At 39.7% G+C, this 24777-nt stretch overlaps 1 long non-coding RNA gene across 1 annotated transcript in view; it reads left to right on the plus strand.

Moving 5' to 3' along the window:
- The first annotated feature begins 677 nt into the window (after window positions 1–677).
- The window catches only part of LOC105482262 (uncharacterized), a 72122-nt gene continuing 48022 nt past the window's right edge, over window positions 678–24777 (plus strand). Inside the window, exons 1-2 of the long non-coding RNA XR_987508.2 lie at window positions 678–735; window positions 2206–2337. This is a non-coding gene — a long non-coding RNA (uncharacterized lncRNA). The remainder of the gene's footprint in view (window positions 736–2205; window positions 2338–24777) is intronic.

A 24777-nucleotide genomic window follows, 5' to 3' on the forward strand; every position in this document is an offset into this window, starting at 1 on the left:
GTAATGCAAACCACTGCAATCTTACCATCCACATACACTGTTCCACCTCACACCCATGGAACACAGGGGCAAATGGAAACAACAGGAACATGAAGCTTAGGCTACTTGTTGTGCCTTGGTAATAAACTCCCTTGGCTCTGACCCAGGAGTCTCGTGTCTTCTGACAGCATCCACAAAACGGTGGCAGGCTCACTTGTTAGTTTGCAAATAGGATAAAATCTCAGACCCTTCACAGTTCTTGACATACTGTTGGAAAGAAAAGCACATTCATTCAATTGCTGGGTTCAGTATCATTCAGACATTCAGAATCTATTTAGAGGTATGGGGGACTAAATAAACAAGACCTCCAATTTTAAATTATCTAAACACTGAGTCCTAAAGTTTTAGTTTCTCATGCTGCCTCTCAGTATTATTGTTATGTTATTCTAACCTGTAGAACAGAACCAGTGAAAACATTAAATAAGTTGCTTTGAATTTTGCTCTGAGAACATACTTAGAATCCTTTTCTCCAGCTGCACAGTTGGGTTAATTTAGGTGGTTGTTCAGTTGCCACAGGGCAGGGTCTAGAGATTTTTTTTTTAAAGGGGGTTGTGTTATTCTTAAAGCACAATGGGATTCGTCGCCAAGACGATGAAGGCTCCACAAACCCTGTGGTGTGATGAAGAGTTAAAGGAACTGGAGAAGTTAACTCAGGAGAAGTGTGGACGTTATCAAACATTTGAAGGCCTGTCAAAGGTAAGCACTATTAGATTTGTCTCCAGAGTGTGGGATTTGATCCAAAGGTTGTAAGCACTAGAGAAACAATTTTCAGTTCAGTTTAAGGAAGAGTGTTTCAAATCATAATGGGTTGCTTCAAGGGACAGTGTTTTCCTCATCATGAGAAGGACTTAAATAGGGGCAGATGAGTTAATCAGGTGGTTATATAAATCTTAAGATTTACTAAGAGTTTAAGACAGCATTATGCAAAATGATTATGTTGGCTTAAGTTAATACCTGTAATATTTCTGACCATGTAACTGATATATTTCACTCTGTACCTTGCTAAATGAGAGACATTTTTTTGTTGTTTGAATTTGTTTAATTCACTGACAGATGGTTTATATTTTGTTGATAATGGTCACTACTTGTCTCTGTAACTATTTCTGGGTTTTACAACCATGCAGTTGAAAAATAGTGAGTCTACAAAAATCACTAATCATAGACAATATTATTGACAGTTTTCTGTGTGCCAGGCACTGTGGTAAGGACTTTATATGATATACCCCCTTTGATTCTACAGTAACTCTCTGAAGTCAGCCCTGTGTGACCTCCTTTTTACAGATGAGGAAACTGAGACACAGGGCAGCATGTAGTTTACCCAAAGTCACAGAGCTTAAGTACCAGAGGAGAGTGTGAATCTGGAGCAGTCTGATTTCTAAGCCAGTGCTCTTGTCAACTACACATTTAAAACAGAACCAGGCTGGGCACAGTGGCTCATGCCTGTAATCCCAGCACTTTGGGAGGCTGAGGTGGACAGATCACTTGAGGTCAGGAGTTCAAGACCAACCTGGCCAACATGATGAAACCCTATCTCTACTAAAAATACAAAAATTAGTGGGGTGTGTTGGTGCACACCTGTAGTCCCAGCTACTTAGGAGGCTGAGGCAGGAGGACCCCTTGAGCCTGGGAGGTGAAGGTTGTAGTGAGCCTATAGCACACCACTGCACTCCAGCCTGGGTGATGGGTGATGGCAGTGAAACCCTGTCAAAAAAAAAAAAAAAAAAAAAAAAACAGATATGGAAAAGGAAATCTCATGAGTTGTTGAGGAGATATGAAATGTGATAATTTTCCTAAGGTATCAGAGGAAGAGAGATTCAGGTATTCTCTCAGGATATCAAAATAACCCAAGGGCTACTTCTTCATTTCTGTCAATTTTGGTGTTACAGCTGAGTTTCTGGAGGTTATTTTAAAAGATGAAGTATTTCACAACACTGCCAGTATGGGAACATTTTTCTTTAAAGAAAACTTTGTATTTTTTTCTGACACTTTTGAACTTGTTGTTCAAAGGGAAACAAGCAAGTTTAAAAAGCTAACGATTTATAAATACAGTTAAAAACCTGTACACTTTATGTCCAGGGAATGTCTTTTTCATAGTGAAGGTTTTCAGTCACATTATATGACAGTTATGTAACATTTTAGGATGGTGCAATGTTGGATGTGTTGCAGTTCTTTTTCAGGACTGAAAACTCTAAGGTCGATGCTGGTAGATTCCAAGGATAATACCATTATCCCTGCAGGCTCAGCAGTAGGATTATTAATGCTCGGGATGACTGCTCCTCTGACAAGTAGATGATGAAGGTTAGTTAAAAGTGGATTTTAAAAAATAACAGTGCATTTTTCCAATGTGAAAAAGTCATTAAATAAAGATGGCATAAAAGAGGCATGGCTTTCCATGAACCTAATAACATTTTCAAAACTTTGAAAAGCTATGAGGCCCAGATGGCTTATACTTGGTGTGGACAAACTGGGGCCAGAGGGTAAATGTTTTCAGCTTTGTAGGCCACATACAGTCTCTCTTGTAACTATTCAACTCTGTGGGGTAGAATGAAAGCAACCGTAAATAATATGGAAACAAACGAATTTTGTTGAGATCTGACAAAACTTATAGACAATGAAATTTGCATTTCATGTAATTTTCAGTGTCACAAAATAATATTCCTTTTTTTACTTTTTTAAAAAAAAACCATTTAAACATATAAACCTTGTCTTTAGCTCACAGCCATACAAAAACAGTCAGAGGGCTGGACGTGACCCTTGGATGATCCTGGCTTAACCTGGATTTAGCCTGGCTATATCTTGTAGAATGAGCAGAATCCTTGAAAGCTGTCAAGAGAGGCCAGTGAGTCTGGTCTGGGCACATTTCCATTTCTTCTTTCTTCATCCCCTCTTCACTCCTGAATTCCCCAAAGATCACCTACTTCCAGTCAGGAGCATTTAATATACGCAGTATGCATCAGCTGCCTTCATGATTGTGACTACCAAATAGTGGGCACTGTTATCTGTGTTACAGGTATTACCTTGCCTTTAGTTCTGTCAGTCATCCTCATAGAAAGTGATTCAAGGATTGCTACTGAATTTACCTCAAACAAAATTTAAGTTCAACTTGCAATGCTTTAATAGCAATAACACAATATCTGTCTCTCTGCTAGTTCACAGCTGCTGCTTACTAGTGATACAATGCTTCTCTGTGACAGAGCCTAGCCAGATAGATGCTTCATTACCTCTTCTCGGGAGAATGCATTTCCTAACCTTGCTTGTAGTTAGTGGAGGTGATGTAACTGGTTTTAGCTAATGGAATGTAAACAAAAGCAGTGTACGCCATTTGCAGGCCGGAGTCCAAAAACATCCAGACTGATTTTTCATGGGCTCTCCTTTCTCTCCCATCCACCCAGCTAAAAGCAAAAATGGCAGAGCTGTTAGAACCCTGCAATGGGTGGAGCCACAGAGTAGAGAGAGAGAGTCACTTAGCAGAGCTGCCCAACCCACAGTGGACATTGACTGGGGAAGAAATAAATGATGACTGTTTCGAGCTACTAGGATTGTGGGGTTGTTTGTTGGAGTAGCTAATATTAATTATCCCGATTAACATATAATTGTTTTGCAATCCTACCTGCTATGTTTGAATGTCCCCTACAAAACTCATGTTGAAACTCAGTCTCCACCGTGCAGTATTAAGAGGTAGACCTAAAATTAAGAGGTGAGAGGGTCATGAGGGTTCTGCCCTCGCGAATGGATTAAACCATTAAGGGATTAATGAATTAATAAATTACCACAGGAGGGGAACTTGCTGCTTTATAAGATGAGGAAGAGAGACCTGAGTTAGCATGTAAGCATGCTTACCCCCTTGCCATATGACACCCTGTGCTGCCTCAAGCCTCTGCAGAGAGTCCCCACCAGCAAGAGGGCTCTCTTCAGATGTGATCCCTCAATCTGAGACTTCTCAGCATCCATAACTGTAAGAAATAAATTTCTTTTCTGTATACATTCCCCAGTTCTAGGTATTCTACATAACAGAAAATGGACTAATGTACTCCCCAAGGATTTTATTCAACTTCCTCTCCTTGCCTTTGGTGGAGCTTATTGGCAATCTCTTGTATTGCAACAACTGCAATCTTGTGACTCATAACAGGAGAATTTGATAAAAAGTTCACAAAACTGAGCAATCACATTCCTGGGTGTTTATCTCAGAGAACTGAAAATTTATATCCAGACAAAAACCTGTATAAGGTGTTCCCAAGTAGTTTTACTTGCAATAGCCAAAACCCAAAGACAACCAAAATGTCTTTCAATAAGTGAATTGCTAAATGAACTGTGGTATATGCATACCATTGAGTGCTACTCAGGAATAAAAAGAAATGAACTATTGACACATGCAACCACGTAGATCAATCTCAAGTTCATTATGCTGAAAGAAAAAGGAAAGCCAGTCTCAAGGTCATGCACTGTTATTCCATTTACATCAACATTCTCATTTATATTTAAATACAAAATTACAGCGATGGAAAACTCATCACTATAGTGATTGGCAGTTGCTAGAGGTTAGAGTTGGTGGGAGTGAGGGAAAGAAGTGGGTGTGACTTTATGGGTAGCGTGAGGGAGAGACCTTTGTAGTGATGGAAGAGTTCTTTATCTTGATTGTAGTGGTAACTATAGGAATACACATGTGTGATAAAATGACCTCAAAATATACATCCACATTATATCAAAATCAATTCTGTGGTTTTGGTATTGTACTATATGTAAGGAGTAACCATTGAGGTAAACTGGGCGAAGCACACGGGGACGTCTCCATATTCTTTGTGCAATTTCCTATGAGTCTATAATTATTACAAAAGAACAACCATTCATTCATTAAGTCCTTACTCTATGTCATTTAGTCCTAACAACAGCATTATGAGGTGAGCATTTTTACCTGTTTTGCACTTGAGGAAACTAAGGATTTGAAAGGTGAAATAATAGCAAAGAGCAGGTGCTAGAAAGTGACAGAGCTTGGATTCAGGTGAGTTTATCTGCTTCCACAGATCCTGTTCTGCATACCTATCCACACCTCTACCTTTTCTGTATTAAAAGATAGTTTTTGATACCATTTAGTAAATGGATTTTGACAAGAAAGCAAAAGAAAAACAGGAGAACTTGAAACCATTTTATGCCAGCAGGAGCTCTAGATGACACTTAATTAAGTAAAAATGGGAGGCTGATTGGCATCAGATCCAGAACGTCTCCGCAGCCGAGCGTTCCACAATCAAAACAGAACACATTTGCTCATCCAAATTTAAGAATAGTTGCTAATTAATTATGTCCCAGCTTTCTTCATCGAATGTATAAATTCTGAATTTCCTTTCCTAACATGGAATTGATTTTATTTTTGCTTTACTTTTCTAGTTACATTTTATATCCAGAAGAGCACATGAATCATTTTTTTTTCATAAATTTCAACAGAAAGATTATGGGAATTCAAAACAATTTCACTTCAAAAAATTATTCAAAGAAATATATTTGAGAATATAAAACGGGCCATGGGGATTGTGTGGTTGTGGACATCTGAGGTGCGCTCGCCTCTGGCCCACTTGATTAGCTAGAATGAATCTGGGTTGTTTTGAAATTGCATCCCATACACAGCATTAGCTGCTTCACGCTGGGCCCCAGTGCTGCCATTTGGGGGAACCCTGTGGAGTTTGGGGAGAGCTAAGTGGACTCGTTTCCGAGAGCCCCACAGAGTGAGCGATGCTGATTTTGATCATTTGCAGAGTGTAGCTATGCTGCAAGTGACAAAAATGAACAGTTACAAGGCTGAGAGCAAAAATCTACAGTAACCAAGAAATGGTGGTTTATAATTTTAACGGAGAATAAATAAGGAGAACAACCTGCCCAGAATCCTTGCCTTCTTGATCTGAAATTCAAAGACCCTTTCTTGATTCTGTCCTTATTTTTTTAACCCCCACAACTAATTTGTTAGCAAGATCTATTATTTCTATCTCTAATTTTATACATATTTTTGAGATATTTATTTCTATTTTCATGATCCTGGTCCATAATGTCCAGTCTGGTCTATTAATTATTCTCCCTGCCATGACTCTTTGTCTACCTCCAATTTGTGCTACAACATTCAGCCAGAGTGGTTTTCTTAGAATGGAATTTAATGAAATAATTCTCCTATTAAATATCTTCCAGTGATGTCTCATTTCATTTTAAATAAAATTCAAGCTTTTAACCAGGGCCTGGAAGGCCCTAAAACCTGCCTGCTGTCTCTCTTCAAACTCATTGCCTGCCAGGTTTTCCTCTTGCTCAACCTGTTCTTGGCACACTGAGATTGCCATTTCTCAGTCATGCCAAACTGTTCCACCACTGGGCCTTTGCATGTGCTGTTCTCCCTGAGAACTGCTCCATGGGATCTTTACACAGAAAATTCCCTGGTTTTAATCAGCTCCCCTCAACTCAAATTTCTTCTTCTCACAGATGCTGTCCCTCAAATATGATAAGCATACTTAAAGTGGCTTTCTTTTCATTATCTCCATCTTGTGGTTCTTATTCAGCTTTCTTCTTAGCATTTATTACTTCCTGAAATTATACTCTGCTTTATTTGTTACGTATTTATTATACACAACTCTCAATAAAAAACAGGTTCTTAATGGACAGGGACACTGTCTGTTTTGTTTTCTGCTATATCTTCAGCACCTGGATTCTGGCTCTGTTGCCCAGGCTGGAGTGCAGTAGTGTGATCTTGGCTCACTGCAACCTCTACCTCCTGGGTTCAAGTAATTCTCATGCCTCAGCCTCTCGAGTAGCTGGGATTACAGGTGTGTGCCACCACACCTGGCTAATTTTTGGATTTTTAGTGGAGATAGGGTTTCACCATGGTGGCCAGGCTGGTCTCGAACTTCTGGCTTCAAGTGATCTACCCACCTTGGCCTCCCAAAGTGCTGGGATTACAGGTGTGAGCCACTGCACCCGCCCTGAACCCCACTCTTCACTGCACACCTGGCTGATGTTGCAGTGTGGCCTTGTCCCCCTGCTCATGTGGAGTGGTCATCCTGAGCCCTTAGCTTTCATCCAAATGTTCAGTGCAGCTTTGCCCCAAGTTCATCCGCCACAGTGCTCTACCCTCCCAACTTGACTCAGCCCCTTCCCAGGGGAATCTCTCAGACAGCCTTTGTTAAAATTTAATTTGAGCCACAAAACCTAGTGTCAGAGCAGAACAAATAAATACTGCACAGGAAAACATGACCTTATCACCCATTGCATTCTATCAGATTTCCTTTTACTGTTTGAAAGTGAGCCTGCTGCTCTAGGCCTATGGAGATACAGCCTCCAGAGACTGTCAAATCTAATCGCAAAACCCATCTGAGGGAATTGTAGGTGAAAATACCCAGATCTGAATACCAGCCCCACCCTTCAAGCTTACCCTGCTCACCAGGCTTCTCAATTCGTTTCTTGAAATCAAGAATGTTGAGCTTTCCAAACCCAGGTTTCTGAAACTGAAATTTTCCATGGAAAGCCGGAAGGGTGCTCCTGGGAATATTAAGTACTGTGATGGATTAGGTAACAATGGGATTATCCATACACTTCAGACAGCCTTAGAGAATCATAATGATGAAAGACATTCAGGCAGCATGTTCTCTTTTTATTACATAAGAAGGCGTGGGAACATGTGAGAGACATATTTTGGTTCCTCTCCAGAGCTCTTTCCAGAGCTTGCCAGGTCCCACCAACCGACTTACATTTGTTAAAATATTTCAGATCTTGATAATAAAACAAAACTACAAAGTAGTTATTTCTACTGTAGGAACATTCTGCCAGTGATCTGTTCTGAAAGGATGAAAGTTGAAGCTATTGCAAAGAAAAAAAGGACAGAGAATGACTGTGAAATTGTTGTAAAAGAGGCAGTTTATGAAGTGCCATTGATTTCAGCTTATTTAAATAGACTTGGGCTTTAAACTTTGAAATGAAAATAACGTAACATGCTTGAGCCTACAATTAGGCAATTAAAAGTTATACAATATTGTTTGCTTATGAAGTTTAAATCCAATTGCTCTGATCTGGGGAATTTTTAGAAGTTATTGAGTATAAGCTCTTATTTCTAGATTTAGACAGGATTAGACCTATGGGTGTTGGTGATAAGTATCTACTCACAACAAATGAGGAACAGACCCTGGTCGCCTTTGCCATTTTCTTTACAATTCTAAAGGATTCTGACAATCTAGCTCCTTCTGGTATCAATGGAAAGTCAAAGGAAAATCACCATTCACTTTGCAATTTATATTTTTAAGGGTGATTTTCATTTCATGATGCAATACTTTTTTTCAGAGAATGAATTTAAATGGTTATCTTAAGGAGGGATTTGTCCATTATTTAGACAGTATTTTGAGATATAAAAATTTAGATGAAAAGATCTGGTCTTTAAAGTCTAAACTCTAATTATAATTTGAGAGACAAAAAAAATTTACCTGAAATTAGTAATAGCAGTCATTAGAGCAAACATCTACTGAGCACCCCATAAGAACCATTATAAGGTAGGTACAATACTCATTGCTATTTTACAGATAAAACCAAACGTCTTATTCCAGGTCAAAGGACCAGTAAGTGGAGAAGCAGGATTTGAACTTGGGTCTCCTGTGTTCCTCCTGCTGATGGGGACTGTAACAACTTTGCCCGTGTGCACTCACGTGGGAAGGAAGCCATGAGTGACTTAGAGGCATTTAGAGCCATGGTTTTCAGGTTTTATATTTTACAGACTAACATGATTTTTTTTTTAAAAAGTAGAGAGGAAACCAATATAGAGTTGCCAGGTATTTATTGTGCCAAGTAAAGATATTTATAAAAACTATGATCCATTCTTGCCATCTTCCCACTAAAAATAAGGACATTTTAACATCAAAATGTGTGAGGACATAATTTTAGTAAAAACCAAAAGGTTTATACAATCTGAAGAGAAACCAGAATGAAGAAGGACATAATTTTAGAATAAAAACCCTTCAAATTGGGGAAGTTTAATTTTATGAAAACCTCACTTGAGAAATATGAATTTTTACTTTTCTATTCTTTTTTTTTTTTTTTTTTTTTTGAGATGGAGTTTCGCTCCTGTTGCCCAGGCTAGAGTACAATGGTGCAATCTGGGTTCATCGCAACCTCCGACTCCAGGGTTCAAGCAATTCTCCTGCCTCATCCTCCGAGTAGCTGGGATCACGGGCATGTGCCACCACGCCTGGCTAATTTTGTATTTTTAGTAGAGACGGGGTTTATCCATGTTGGTCAGGCTGGTCTTGAACTTCCAACCTCAAGTGATCTGCCCATCTTGGCCTCCCAAAGTGCTGGAATTATAGGCATGGGCCACTACGTCCAGCCTATTTTTCTATTCTTTGATATGACTACAGATCAGTGAAAATGTTGTCACAGATCAGCACTGCTCTATTGACGGGCAGTGATAGAGCTAATGTTATTGATGGAAAACATTAGCTCAAGGACAGTGGAGAAATTTCCTGATGAAAGATGTAAAACATCTGGACAAGATAAGGACAGAAACAATTCAGCAACCACATCCAGTTCAGTGTTTGCCCAATTCTTATGTTTGGAGTCTCTCTAGCCCTGCAGAACCTCTTCGGATGATTCCTTGAAGCATTCATCTTTAGCCACTGGAAATGCTCTGGGAGGCAGAAAAACAAGAAATAAACCACCTTACTCGTATTCAGAGCTTTAACTGCACTAGATGCTCTAAGTCTTTCAAACCCAATTCATTTTACTCTCTATTTTTTAGTCTCTCACTTTTGCTCATTCTCTTGTCTGATGTTGTGCTTTAGAGTTCAAGGGCCACATCTCTCCATCTAGAATTTGGCATCCTTCCACCACTATTCAAATTTTCCTACAGTCTCAAATAATATAGATTGCTTTGGGCAATCCACCCCTCCCAGCTCAAACATTCCAGGAATCCTTATCTCAGGGCCGCATCCTCAGCAGGCAGCTCTCCACCTGTTTTACTTCTATTTCACTGGAGTGAACCAGATAATAACAAAAGCTTTTCTATATCCTGTACAAACACTGCAGAGACTGTGTAATCTATAGCTTATGATAAAACGATGTGTAGAGAACATCTGCTGTTTTTACCTGTAAAGCATTCCTTACTCCTCGTTTTGAAAGCAACACTCCAATTTTACTGAGAGGGATAACCCATACCATGTGAATATATTCTTGAAGAAACTGTCAATCAAGGTGGTGCAGACCTGCAAGCCACCCCTGCCACCTTTGCCGCCATGCCAAAGGGTTGGCATAAAATTACCCATACTAGGCAGATAAAACTCTCTTCCATGAATTTGTAACTTGAACATCTAACCTAGCAGCACAGGGCAGAACAATCATCCGAGGTGAATCATTCTGATCATGGCATTTTGAGTAAATTTTTAAATTTATGAAATGTAGTTTCCCAGAGCATCCTTGCTATCTATTTTTCCTGATTCAGTCTTCCTTTCTGTTCTCTGCTGCTTTACAGCATTTATAACTAACCTTCCTTCCCCCCTTGTTTGCTTAAGTTAATCGGACTCTATTTCTGATGCTTATAATAAAATACACTAGCTGACACATTTTGTTTATTACTATTATTCATAATAAAAATTGCTAAAAATTGCTAAGGTATACTGCGATCTTACCATGTGAGTGCTGTGCTGTGTGTTTTGCATGCTTCTTGATCTCCACAGTGACCTCAGGGGATAGTTAGATTTATTGCCAATTTACCCTTGAGCACAGTGAGACTTAGTGAGACTAAGTAGTTTGCCGGAGATTATGCTATCAGGTAGAGGAGGCAGGGTTTGAACCTCAGGTCTGTTTGATCTCTCAAACTGCCTCTAGTCATGACAAGTACAGTATATATTGTTTTGATCCTGTGGGTTAAGCACAGATCTTCTAATGGAAATATATAAAGCCTGCAATTGAAAACAACTCTTTTCTGATCTTTGTATAGATAGCATTCTGAATATCTGAACTCTCCAAGTTTTGAGACCCACACTGAGAAAATATGTATACAGAATTCCTTTTAAGCATTTTCATTTTTCTTTTTGCTAGATATGCCATATGTTAAATAAGGAGCGTATCTAGACATCTAATGCAGTGCTGCAATACTGGCATGTCAGCTAGAGGAAAGAATGGGAGGGAAGAGGTGCATGGTGAGCCCTGACTGTTCAGTCAACAAGTGCTAATTGAGCACCTGTTCTTTGCTATGTGCTATGCTAGGCACTAGAAGTACGGAGCAGAAAAGACACAGCTCTTGCCGCCTGCTAAATGAGAACATTCTCCAAACACTTGTTAAAGATGGTAAGGCAGACTGTATTCAAGAGAGCTATGGTGATAGGGTTACCACCACAGGGTCTTGCAGTGGAGAGATTGGACAACTCCGACTCCAACAAGGATAAGTGGGAATTTATAACCAAGGGTGGGGTTAGTGGATGGAAAATTACTAGGGTAAACATCAAGGATAAGGAGTTCCTGCTTAAACTGACTTGATAGGACTGCTGGAGGCAGGCCATGACAATAAGATATTAAAGTGGTCAGATATCAAGGGTGGTAGATTTTTTCACTAATCTGATTTAGCAGGATTGTTGCTCAAGCTAGATTCTATGAGGACACAGGATTTCATTCCTAGTTCTCTATTTTTCTGTTCAGTAGGTTTTTATAACTGCATATTTTTAAAAGGTGATTCTAACCTTGCCCCATGTATTTTACTCTAGAGTAGCTCTAGTTCTGTCCAATAGAAATATAATGCAAGTTGCCAGGCGTGGTGGCTCACACCTGTAATCCCAGCACTTTGGGAGGCCGAGGCAGGTGGATCACAAGGTCAGGAGTTCAAGACCAGCCTGACCAACATGGTGAAACCCCATGTCTACTAAAAATACAAAAATTAGCTGGGAAAGGTGGCATGTGACTGTAATCCCAGCTACTCAGGAGGCTGAGGCAGGAGAATTGCTTGAACCCGGGAGACGGAGGTTGCAGTGAGCAGAGATCACGCCACTGCACTCCAGTCTAGGCGACAGACTGATACTCCATCTAAAAAAAAAAAAAAGAAAGGAAGAAATATAATGCAAGCAGCAGCATGTATAATTCTAAATGCTCTAGTAGCCACATAGTAAAAAGTGAAAACTGAAAGGTAAAATTAATTTTAATAACATATAGTATTTAACTCATTATAAAGTATTTTTATTTATCATGTAATCAAAATGAAAATTATTAATGACTATATTTTATGTTTTTTAAACAAAATCTTCTAAACCTAGTGTGTATTTTATACTTACAATATGTCTCAATTCAGATGCTAAATTTTCACCAAAATATTTTATTGGTACTTGGTTTTCATAAACTTTGGATTTGAAAAAGTAGATGTACATACCCAAATTGTTTGAAACGTAAGCTTTCCAATAACTGAAAGAGCATCAAAAATCATTATCCTGGCCGGGCGCAGTGGCTCAAGCCTGTAATCCCAGCACTTTGGGAGGCCGAGACGGGCGGATCACGAGGTCAGGAGATCGAAACCATCCTGGCTAACCCGGTGAAACCCCGTCTCTATTAAGAAATACAAAAAACTAGCCGGGCGAGGTGGCGGGCGCCTGTAGTCCCAGCTACTCGGGAGGCTGAGGCAGGAGAATGGCGTGAACCCGGGAGGCGGAGCTTGCAGTGAGCTGAGATCCGGCCACTGCACTCCAGCCTGGGCGACAGAGCAAGACTCCGTCTCAAAAAAAAAAAAAAAAAAAAAAAAATCATTATCCTTCACATTTGCATCCATATTCACAAAACTGGTTCATCATTTTTCAAAGAATGAATTTGATTTCGAAGCAAAAGCAGGCCAAGTTCAGGACTCAGAGGAGCCTGAGATTTTGGTCAAAGGAGAGAGTCTTTGTCAAGCCCAAAGAGGATAAAAGATAAACAATCTAGAAAAATGTTTTAATTATGAGATAATTAAAATAATAAGTATTTCAAATTAATTACTAATTTTGATTTACATAGGTACCACTGTAACTTGTACTCCACATATAAAATATTCTAATAAATATATTACAATGTTACATCAGTGCATAAAAAATAAGCATTCAAACTGAATCAACCCTTCAACAATAACAAGAGATGATGCAGATGCTCGACACGCACTGTCTAGTGAAACAGGGTTTTCTTCTTGGTCACTTTGCAAGCTAGGGACCTCTGGCCAGTGCCACGCTGCCTGGGCACACTGCCCACTGCAGGAGATGGCCCACCCACTCAGCTGCCAGGGCCAAGTCTGTCTTGCACACCAGTCCCCATGTTCTTGTCCTGCATCCAGAAGAAGGAGAATGTGTTGACAATCTAAGAGTGAGCAAGGCAGGTTTTTAAATTTAATTTAACTTAATTTTAAGTTCCAGATATATGTGCAGGATGTGTAGCTTTGTTACATAGGTAAACATGTACCATGCTGGTTTGTTGCACCTATCAACCCATTGCCTAGGTATTAAGCCCAAGGCAGGGGTTTTTATTGAGTGATGAAACAACTTTTGGCAAAGAGGGGACACGGGATTGGTCCCCCTACCTAAAGGCAGGAAAGTGCCCCCAAGTGTGACTGAGTCCTGGGCTTTTATGGGCTCAGAATGGGGGAGGGGCAGGTCATAGATAGTATTTGAAAAGGCAATATTTGATTGGTTAAAAGGCATTATTCAGAAAAATTTAATCAGGAAAGGGTGGGCAGACAGGAACAGAAGTTCTCACTCTGGGTTGCGGGTTTCATCCAGGACCAGCAGTCTGGTCTTTCAGCCTTCAGGCTGTTTTTGTCTTGAAGGTGGGGTTTAACCGAGACCCACCCCTATCTGCTTAGGCATTTGGCTGCCTCCTGTTGCTATGAACAGAATAAAGGTGGTGTCTTACATGTTGCAGTGCTTGTAAAACTTTGCTTACTGAAACAACAAAGAAAAAATATTTTACATAGCCTTGGTTTTAAATTTTAATTGTAAAATAATTAAAATAAAATAAAATTAAAAATTTATCTCCTCAGATGCACTAACCACATTTCAAGTACCCAGTAACCATGAAAGGAATGCTTGCTACAGTGTCAATAATCAGTACTAAGAGGGAAGTTTATAAGTGCTTACATCAAAAAAGAAGAAAAACTTCAAAGAAATAACCTAATGATGCATCTTAAAGGACTAGAAAAGCAAGAGCGAACAAAACTCAAAATTAGTAGAAGAAAATAAATAACAAACATCAGAGAAGAAATAAAATTGAAATGAAAACAATACAAAAGATTGATGAAATAAACTGTTGATTTTTGGAAAACTTAAACAAAATGGAGAAACCTTTAGCCAGACTAAGAAAAAAAGAGGGAAGATCCAAAATAAATAAAATCAGAGATGAAAAAGGAGATATTACAAATGAGCAAAATTTTAAGTGCCAAGGAAAAGAAAAGCTTCTTTATGACTTAGCTAAGACAGGTATGATCATTTATGTTGAAATTGAAATCTTCTACAATACAAACCAAAAAAAAACTTTACATGTTTTTATAATATGAATCAATATGTACAAGCTTTTAATTGTAATTGACAGAATTGTGTATATTGGCTATAAGAACCACATGAAAAATTTAAGGAATGCTTTGTTTATAATAGTACATGTAGAGCTGCTTTTCAATGTCTGCAATATACCTTTGAATTTCATGTTAATAACACCAAGTTGGCATAAGAATTAGAAATTTTACTAAGCTTTGGCCGGGCGCAGTGGCTCACTCCTGTAATCCCAGCACTTTGGGAGGGCCAGGCAGGTGGATCACCTGAGATCAGGAGTTTGAGACCAGCCTGGTCAACATGGTGAAACTTCCTCTCTACTAAAAGTATAAAAATTAGCTGGGTATAATCCCAGCTACTCATGAGGCTGAGGGAGGAGAATCACTTGAACCTGGGAGGCAGAGGCTGCAGTGAGCCGAGATTGTGCCATTGCACTCCAGCTTGGGGGACAAGTGTGAGACTTCATCTCAAAAAAAAAAAAAAAAAAAGAGAAGAAAATTTACTAAGCTTGGACAGCTATGCTTTTGCTTCAAAGTCAAATCCATTCTTTGAAAAATGATGAACCAGTTTTGTCAAAATGGATGCAAATACAAAAACATAATGATTTTTGGTGTGCATTCAATTATTGGAAAGGTTACATTTCAAACAATTTGGGTCCGTACATCCACTTTTTCAAGTCCAAAGTTTATGAATCCAAGCACCAATAAAATATTTTGATGAAAATTTAGCATCTGAATTGAGACACATTGTAAGTATAAAATACACACTGGATTTTGAAGATTTTGTTTAAAAAACATAAAATATAGTTTTTTTGTTTGTTTGTTTGTTTGTTTGTTTGTTTGTTTTTGAGACGGAGTCTCGCTCTGTTGCCCAGGCTGGAGTTGGAGGCCGGATCTCAGCTCACTGCAAGCTCCGCCTCCCGGGTTTACGCCATTCTCCTGCCTCAGCCTCCTGAGTAGCTGGGACTACAGGCGCTGCCACCTCGCCCGGCTAAGTTTTTGTATTTTTTAGTAGAGACGGGGTTTCACCGTGTCAGCCAGGATGGTCTCTATCTCCTGACCTCGTGATCCGCCCGTCTCGGCCTCCCAAAGTGCTGGGATTACAGGCTTGAGCCACCGCGCCCGGCCAAAATATAGTTATTAATAATTTTCATTTTGATTACATGATGAATAAAAATACTTTAGCTATATTGGTTAGACAGTATATGTTACAAAGTTAACTTTACTTTTCAATTTTCACTTTTCACAATGTGGCTACTAGAACATTTAAAATTATATATGCTGCTTGCATGATATTTCTGTTGAACAGAGCTGGAGCTGCTCTAGAGTAAAATACATGGGGCAAGGTTAGAATCAACCTTTAAAAAATATGCAAAGCAATAAAAGCCTTCCAAATAGAAAAATAGAGAACTGAGATTGAAATCAAGACAGAAAGGTGTCAGAGGAGGAAAACATTTCAGAGAAAGAATTATCAAAATGTCAAATGCCATGGAGAGGTTGTAAGATGTAGTAGAGGAAAAAATATGTGTAAAACCCCAATTGCCTTAGAAGGAAGACTTGAATTTGCCAAACAGAAATCTTTGTGGTTCTGCCAGGCTAGGCTTGCTAGGCTTAATTAAGTGGGCTTAGTTTAGTGTTTAGGAGTAAAACTTGGAGAGAACTGAATGACTTTGCCTAATAGAATGAGAATTTGGGATCCTATGTGTGGAGAGGGGACAAGGAGAAACTTAGGAATGAGGTAAAAGGGAGGGATCAGAGGAGAAGGAAGAAAGAGGAGCCAGTGATATGTCTTGAAGCTAAACAGCAGGTGGGATGAAGGAGTGAGGGGGAGGCTGAAGAGCTGCTGAAAAGTGGGATGACTAATGCCATGTTTGAAGTTGTTGAGTTTGCCTCAGCATAATTCATCTCCTCTCTATCTACCAAGCTATAGTAAATTCTGCTGCCCACACACAGACCTTTCTGAGTGTAGTTTGCATAAATAATGGAAAAGGATTAAACGGCAAATATGGATTGTTGTGGAGTAGGAAAATATGCACGGGCTGTAAAATAATCCACTGCAGAACCGGCAGAGTGGAGCTGCGGACCCAAGTTTGGGGTAACCATGGAAAGATTGGAGAGTGTATTATGCTCCCATATGTCCTGGGTGGTGGCATGTAGTTTAGATCTGATCTAAATCTCCGGGGTAAAAGTAATTCAAGTTAACATTTCAGTTACAAAGATAAAGTCTGAAGAACATTCTTTGGGTTCAGCAAAAAAAAGGGAATTGGGGACCTTGGAGAGTGGTGGATGGTCCTGATTCGGGAGGTGAGGACACAGACACAGTAAACTTGGAGTCCTCTCTTTGGAGTTTTGCTGTTAGTAGAAGGAAGGAGATTAAAGTGGCTAGAAGGGTTTTATTTTATTTAAGGACGGGAGGTTGGAGCACCTCTGCATGCTAAATAGAGCAGTAGAAAGTCTATTGTTTCTATAAAGTGGCTTCATATTGACAGTACATTTATAAGGCCTTCTAATAACAAAGCAGAGGTGGCAGTGATACAAATTAGAGCAACAGAAAGTGAATTTCAAAATCCCAGTGTGGTGCTGGTGCAAACAATGTTAATCAAGAAACTAAGAAGGGTTAGCTGTGGACTAGAATGTCATATAGCCTGGTTTGTACCAGGAACTGAAGGTCAGTGACACAGAGATGATTTTGAGTTGTAAGCCAGCACTGAGTCAACTGCTAGATCCAAGACAGTAATATTCCCCTTCCAATCAATGCTTAGCAGATCCTTATTAGCACCTCTTAGCCTTTGCACAGTGCCTTCCGAATACAGGTGATCCTTGAACTGTATGGATCTACTTATATGTGATTTTTTTCTATAGAAGTTATACCAAGTGTGCCTGCCTCCTCTGCCTTGCCTTCTACCTCTTCCATCTGTTCCACCTCTGCTACTCTGAGACAGCAAGACCAACACTTCCTCTTCCTCCTCCTCAGTCTACTCAATGTGAAGACAATGAGGATGAAGACCTTTATGATGATTCATTCCCACTTAATGAATAGTAAATATATTTTCTCTTCCTTATGATTTTCTTAACAACATTTTCTCTTCTCCAGCTTATCTTATTGTAAGACTACAGTGTATAACACATGTACAAAATTTGTGATAATGGACTGTTTCTTACCCCTAAGGCTTCTGGTCAACAATAGGCTATTTGTGGTTAAATTTTGAGGGAGTCAAGAGTTATATATGGAATTTTTTTTTTTTTTTTTTTTTTTTTTTTTTTTTTTTACTGTGCAGGGGTCAGTACACCAACCCCTGAGTCAACTGTGTTATTTTTACTATCTCATTTAGTAAAATACAAACTGGATAGATGGATAGATGGATGGTGTGATGGTTAATTTTAGGGGTCAGCTTGACTGAATAGAGGGATACCTAGTTGGCTGGTAAAACATTGTTTCTGGGTGCGTCTGTGAGAGTGTTTCCAGAGAAGACTGATGTGTGAGTCAAGGGACTAGGAGAAGACCAGTCCTCAGTGCAGGCAGGCACCTTCCTATTTGTTGGAGGCTAGCACAAATGGGTAGAAGACGGAGGATTGCGCTCTCTCTGCTCTCTCTCTTCCTTCTGCAGAGGTGTGCTTCTTCTTTTCCTGCCTTTGGACATAAGACTCCAGGTTTTTCAGCTTTTGGACTCTGAGACTTGTACACACAGCCTCCTGGAGGCTCTTGGAGGTCTGGTCTCAGACTGGAGGCTGCACTATCAGATTTCTTGGTTCTGAGGCTTCAGACTTGAACTGAGCCATGCTAATGGCTTTTCTGTTTCTCCAGCTTACAGACCAGCCTATCATAGAACTTCTCTGCCTCTCTGATTGTGTGAGCCAATTTTTCCCTAATAAATCTTTTTTCATGTATCCTACTGGTTCTGTCTCTCTGGAGAAACCTGACTAATACAGATGGGTAATGGGGTAATGGATGGATGAAAACAGAAATAGTGGGGAAAAATAACAGTGACCTTCAGGTTTGTAGGAGCTCTGTCTTAGTCCATTTGTGTTGCTATAAAGGAAGACCTAAGGCTGAGTAGTTTATAAAGAAAAGAGGCTTATTTAGCTCACAGTTCTGCAGGTTATACAGAAAGCATGGCACTAGCATCTGCTTCTGGTGAGGGCTCAGGCTATTCTCAGTGGAACACTAATGGCAGAGGGTGAAGGGGAGCTGGCATGCAGAAATCACATGGCAAGAGAAGGCGCAAGAGAGAGGGGAGGGAGGTGCCAGGCTTTACCAACCAGTTCTTGTGGGAATTAGTAGAGCAAAAACTCACTCCTGTGATAATGGTACCAAGCCATTCATGAGAGATCCATCCCTGTGACCCAAACACCTCCCACTAGGTCCCATCTCCAACACTGGGGATCAAATTTTAACATGAAATTTGTAGGGAACAAATATCCAAACCATAGCTAGCTCCTACACGAATTATAACACAGGCTTCTATGTTTCCCAAAGGCAGAGTTAAGGAGGCTTTGTTAACCCACAGCATAGTTATGGATTAAAGAGGACACAAATCTTTATATATTAAAAATTATATACTACAGCAAATCATATAGCAAGATTTGTTTTGTTTTTATATGGAAGTCTTAAAAATGTGATAGAAATGGATATTTCTAAGATGTTTAAATTGTGGACCTAAAGAAACATATAGATTAGTCATCAGGGACTGGCAACTATTAGGTTCACACACTAGTACTTCCCCCCTCCACTCTCTTTTCACAAATACACATATCAAACATTACTTACATGTCAGAGCATGTTAGTAATTGTCCTTTGTGCACGACCAGAGAATCCCTAATGTAGTACCCCAGGGAGTCTCCACCAAACAATTAGTATAAGCATAAGAGTTGAAATCATACTGAGATTAGATGATTTTTCAAGTCATTTCCAGTACTACATTTTATAATAATTCTAGTTAATGAAAAGAATTGGCTCCACTCACCCTCACATCACCTGCATAATCCCCTGATTAGCTACATCACCAAAGAACTTTCACAAGTATCCTGTAATCTGATATAGCTATATGGATTCCAGGCATCAGTCATACCTATTTTAGATTACAATGTGCCTTCATCGTGAACTCTTATGCACTTTGATTTATTTAAATAGATGTTAATGATCACTTCCTGTGTGCTACATGATAGAGAAATAAAGATACGTAGAAGGTAGGCAGACCCATTGAACAGTAACTCAGGGCAAGTGTTCTAGTGGTTGTTAAAAAGTTACATAATTTCAGATAAATGGTATTCTTTCTTGGGAAGTTGTGAGCAGGCTTCACTGAGGAAGTACGGGCCAAAAGAACCTTGAAAATAAATAGAACTTTGTGAAACTAAAGAAGGGGCTTTATGGATAGTGGGAATACTAGGAACAAAGACCAGAGAAAAGGAACGTGAATGGCACGTTGGGGGAATGGTATTTAAGGCTGGAGCATGGGGCACGTTGTTGAGCTGGAGGCATTGATGACAGATAGAATTTTTAAGGACTTAGAATGAAGTTAAGTTTGAATATTATCTTACTTCTAATGGGAATCCACTTAGGGTTTCTGAGCATTGATTTGACAAGTTAACTTACAGTAGCAGTATTGAGGGTGAACTGCAGAAGGAAAAGAATAAGGGTCAAGAGATAAGACTATCACAAATGTCCAGGCAAGAGATAAGCAGGCACGGATTAGAAGATTGCAAGTTGAACTGAGAGTAAGTAACAGATTTTGGGTGGAAAGGAATCATAAATTAATTGCATGCTGAGATTGAGGGTAAGAAGGAAGAGTCAAGAAAGATTCCAGTCTATTCACTACCATAAAAGAAAACAAATCCTGCCTTTCTTCACTTTTTTCTTTATCTATTTTTAGAAATTATTTTTCCCTCTTTTCAGAACCAAATCAAGCAACCCCAGTGCAACTTGATTTTTCCAGTTTCAGCCCATCAGCTGACACCTGGACCCTTGCACGTCCCAACCCTGATCTCTAGCAGCCTCCCACTTCTGATAAAGAGATGAGGAGGTAGACAAGTAAATGAATAATTCTGAGTCCCAACACTGAAGGTACAGAGTGCAGTTAGGATCACCAACTCCTAATTTTTGCCTTTGAATATTAGAATTATATTACCTTGCTATCAAGTTACCCAAACATTCACTGACAGACCAGTAAAAACCTGAATTCTTATTAAGAAGTAGGTGGGAAATCATATTAGGCCTATCAAAACTACTGGACCTACTCTTTGCAGGGTTCTGCAAAACTCAGTCTGTCAATTCAGAGATTTATAGGTGAGACCCCAAAAGCCAACCCACTCCTGATTATCAATTACTTGCCATTGTCATAGACAAATGGGTTGAATTTAAGGACCTTCTGAAGGGTGTGGTCTATATGAGGGTCAGAAGGACACCACAGGTCATTCCTTTGGTTATCCGTTAGCCTGATGCGACTTCTTTATTAAAAAAAAAAAAAAGTAGAGGTGATATCTTCCAAGCCTAGACTCAAGAGGAAGTCTAATAGACTACCAAGCTATTACTGGGGATGAGGCTTGGGTGGGCCTTCCTGCCATTTAAAAGCATAGATTGCTATAGAACTAAGACAGATAGTCTTCGTGGACCACAGTTTCCCCAGAACATTTCCTAGGATGGAATAAGTTTGATTTCTTGTTAAGGATTATGGGCTGTTGAAGATATTGTCAGTTTCTATTATAGGCAGAATTTTGGATAAAGATTTAGAATAAGTCTCTGATATTAATTATTTGTGTATCAATGAGCAAATAACAACTTTACTAAGCTGTAGTTTTCGTTTTGATAAACTGATAACTTTGGGTTATGTAAGATACAATGAATTTCTCTGAGTTTCTCTCCAAAAATGTATCCAGCTAACTTCCTTGTCTTTTGTTCTCAAACTCAACTTTACTGTTCCTCCTTGCCCCCTAGTTACCGTAAAAGAGCCTACCCCTTTCCCATCAGCTCTAATCAATGACTCACATCTGTTCCCTTGGTAACCTGCACCCATTGTTCCCCTGAAACTGCACGTCTCACATGCTCCACCTCTGTACCTCAAGTCCCCCTCCCCTTCTATATTTAGAAAAATATGTACAAGTAGCCAATCAGGTCAGCTCAGATTGTACGGTCTGACCCCAGCCCATGAGGGAAGGACACAGAGGTAGGGATTGCGTTAAGGATTTAAAAACCCCTAATCTCCTTTGTTCCCTGTGCTCTTGTGGTCTTGATTGACACAAGTGGCACCCTTCTGCAGAAGTAAATTGCCTTGCTGAGAGAATTAAACTTTTGCCTGGGTACTGGTTTTACTTCATGGCACTGAGCATTTATTCCTGAAGTATTTTATATCCAACAGGCTATATGATTTATCTCAGTTCACTTCTGATCACTTTTATAATTGTTCTCACCCCAGTTTGTGTTCATTGTGTTGCCTCTTGTGCCTCTCCAAGGCCTTTGCTGGGCTTCTCTTGCTACTCTTTCTCATTCCCTTAGTAAAGTGAATGAATGTGATCATCTTGAGGACTAAGTTCTGTTTTTTTTTTTTGTTTTTTTTTTCTATCTTGCCCAAATTCCCATCTAAGGGGTCTGGGGAGTCTTGCCCTACAAACCATAAATTCTCATCAAGGAGGTTTTATTTAACCCTATATGTCATGACTTATTCTCCAATCTGACTGTGGTATAACATTATGTGACAAAGAAGAAAGTCAAAATATTTTACCCCAAAACATGTTTCTTTGCCATGTTTTGAAATGGCCCTGCACAGCTGTCCTTTGTGGGGGAAAATTTGCAGCTGTAAAGAATCCCTATTAACATAGCTAGACCTTTTTCTTCTAGGCCCACTCAGTCCTCAAGAGATTAACTAAGAGTCTACCATCTTTTAAAGGTCTGAATAGGAAACAATTTGTCAACTATTGTCTCTAAGGGCAGTCACTGTTAAGACTTCAAAAGAACCCTGGTCTCCATAATCTTTCATCTTAACCTGAACATTTCCTTTCTGTGGATCCCAGGTCTTTAGACAAACTCAACCAGTTGTCAACCAGAAAATGTTAAATTTACCTATAGCCTGGAAATCCACTCCACCCCACCCCCACTTTGAATTGTCCTGCCTTTCTGGACCAAACCAATGTATTTCTTTCTTTCTTTGTTTTTTTATTTTTGAGACGGGATCTCACTCAGTCACCCAGGCTGGAATGCAGTGGCATGATCTTGGCTCACTGCAACCTCCACGTCCTGTGTTCAAGCAGTTCTGCCTCAGCCTCCTGAGTAGCTGGAATTATAGGCATGCACCACCACATCTGGCTAATTTTTGTAGTTTTAGTAGAGATGGGGTTTCACCAATTTGGCCACGCTTGTCTCAAACTCCTGACCTCAAGTGATCCACCTGCCTTGGCCTCCCAAAGTGCTGGAATTACAGACATAAGCCACTGCGCCTGACTCCAATGTATTTCTTAAATGTATTTGATTGATGTCTCATGCCTCCCTAAAATGGATAAAACCAAGCTTTACCCCCTACCACCTTGAGCACATGTGCTCAGGACCTCCTGAAGGCTGTGTTTAGGGTCATGGTCACTCATATTTGACTTAGAATAGATCTCTTCAAATGTTTTACAGAGTTTGACTTTTTTCGTCAACAGTCCACTGGCAAATTATGTCAGGGCTGCCTCCTTGCAGGTCTGTCTTGGAAAAACAAAAGTCAAAATTGCAGCAAAATACAGACTAAACTTCTTCAACCATGGCAGAATAAATGGTATTGGGCTTGCCTGTCTTCATAAACAATTTGAAAATTTGACAAAATACATGAAACAACAGTGTTCAGACATTGGACAACATGCAACACAGGACTGTCATGCGCGTCCGTGTGAAGAGACCACCAAACAGGCTTTGTGTGAGCAATAAAGCTTTTTAATCACCTGGGCGCAGGCAGGCTGAGTCTGAAAAGAGAGTCAGCAAAGGGAGATAAGGGTGAGGTCGTTTTATAGGATTTGGGTAGGCAAAGGAAAATTACAGTCAAAGGAGGGTTGTTCTCCGGCAGGCAGGAGTGGGGGTTACAAGGTGCTCAGTGTGGGGGAGCTTTTTGAGCCAGGATGAGGCAGGAAAAGGAATTTCACAAGGTAATGTCATCGCTTAAGGCAAGGACCGGCCATTTTCACTTCTTTTGTGGTGAAATGTCATCAGTTAAGGCGGGGCAGGGTATTTGCACTTCTTTTGTGATTCTTCAGTTACTTCAGGCACATATACAGGGTGTATATGTGTAAGTCACAGGGGATGCGATGGCTTGACTTGGGCTCAGAGGCCTGACAAGGACTATGATGCCTGAGGGAATGAAATGAAGTGAGTCATTTATTACCTTGGCTTTCTGCCTAGGGACACTTTCTAGAAAGTAGTGTAGGAAGGGAGAATTCGGGGAGGGCGTGGAGTTTTAAGTGTGTTGAGAAGATAGAGATTAGAGTCCCAGGCTTCTGAGGACATTAAAATTTGCAGGACAGAGGGAAAGAAACAAAGAAATCTTCATGGCATCTCTTGATTCTGTTGTTGAATTCTAGGCTGTGCATACATAGACAAAGTCCACAAAGTTAGACAAAAACAGCTCACTAAGGACTGGTAGACCTTAAAACTACAGCCATCTAGAATGAAGAGACTTAAATATCCAAGGCATTCAACAGAGAGTCTGAAAGGGTTAGGTTTTGTGGTAGAGCTCAAATAGCTCTAGATTAAAGACTCTACCAGACTACCCCTGAAAATCTTCAAAACAAGCTTCCAAAGGATTAAGTTGATGCAAAAGTTACCTGCCAGGTCAAACAAAGTCAATACTGTTAAAATAACAAATACCTGAATTCAAACACTCAATAATGTAATACTAACAACACCTAGCACCCAATGAAAAGTACTAGGCATGTGAAGAAGGAAAATGTGACCAGGAGAGAAATGAATCAAGAGAAAGAGACCTCAAAATGACAGAAATAATGGAATGATCAGACAAGAACTTTAAATAGTTATTAAGAATATGCTTAAGAATTGAAATAAATCAACACAATGAAGAGAAACGGAAGATAAACAAACAAATAAATGGAATGCTTAGATATAAAAACGTCAATGTTCAACATAAAATTCACAGAAGAAGACACTGCAGAAGAAAATCAATTAACTTGACTATAGACAATAGAAACTGCCCAAAAATAGGCCGGGCGCGGTGGCTCAAGCCTGTAATCCCAGCACTTTGGGAGGCCAAGACGGGCAGATCACA

Source organism: Macaca nemestrina, chromosome 8 (assembly GCF_043159975.1).
Source record: "Macaca nemestrina isolate mMacNem1 chromosome 8, mMacNem.hap1, whole genome shotgun sequence".
Lineage (NCBI taxonomy): Eukaryota > Metazoa > Chordata > Mammalia > Primates > Cercopithecidae > Macaca > Macaca nemestrina.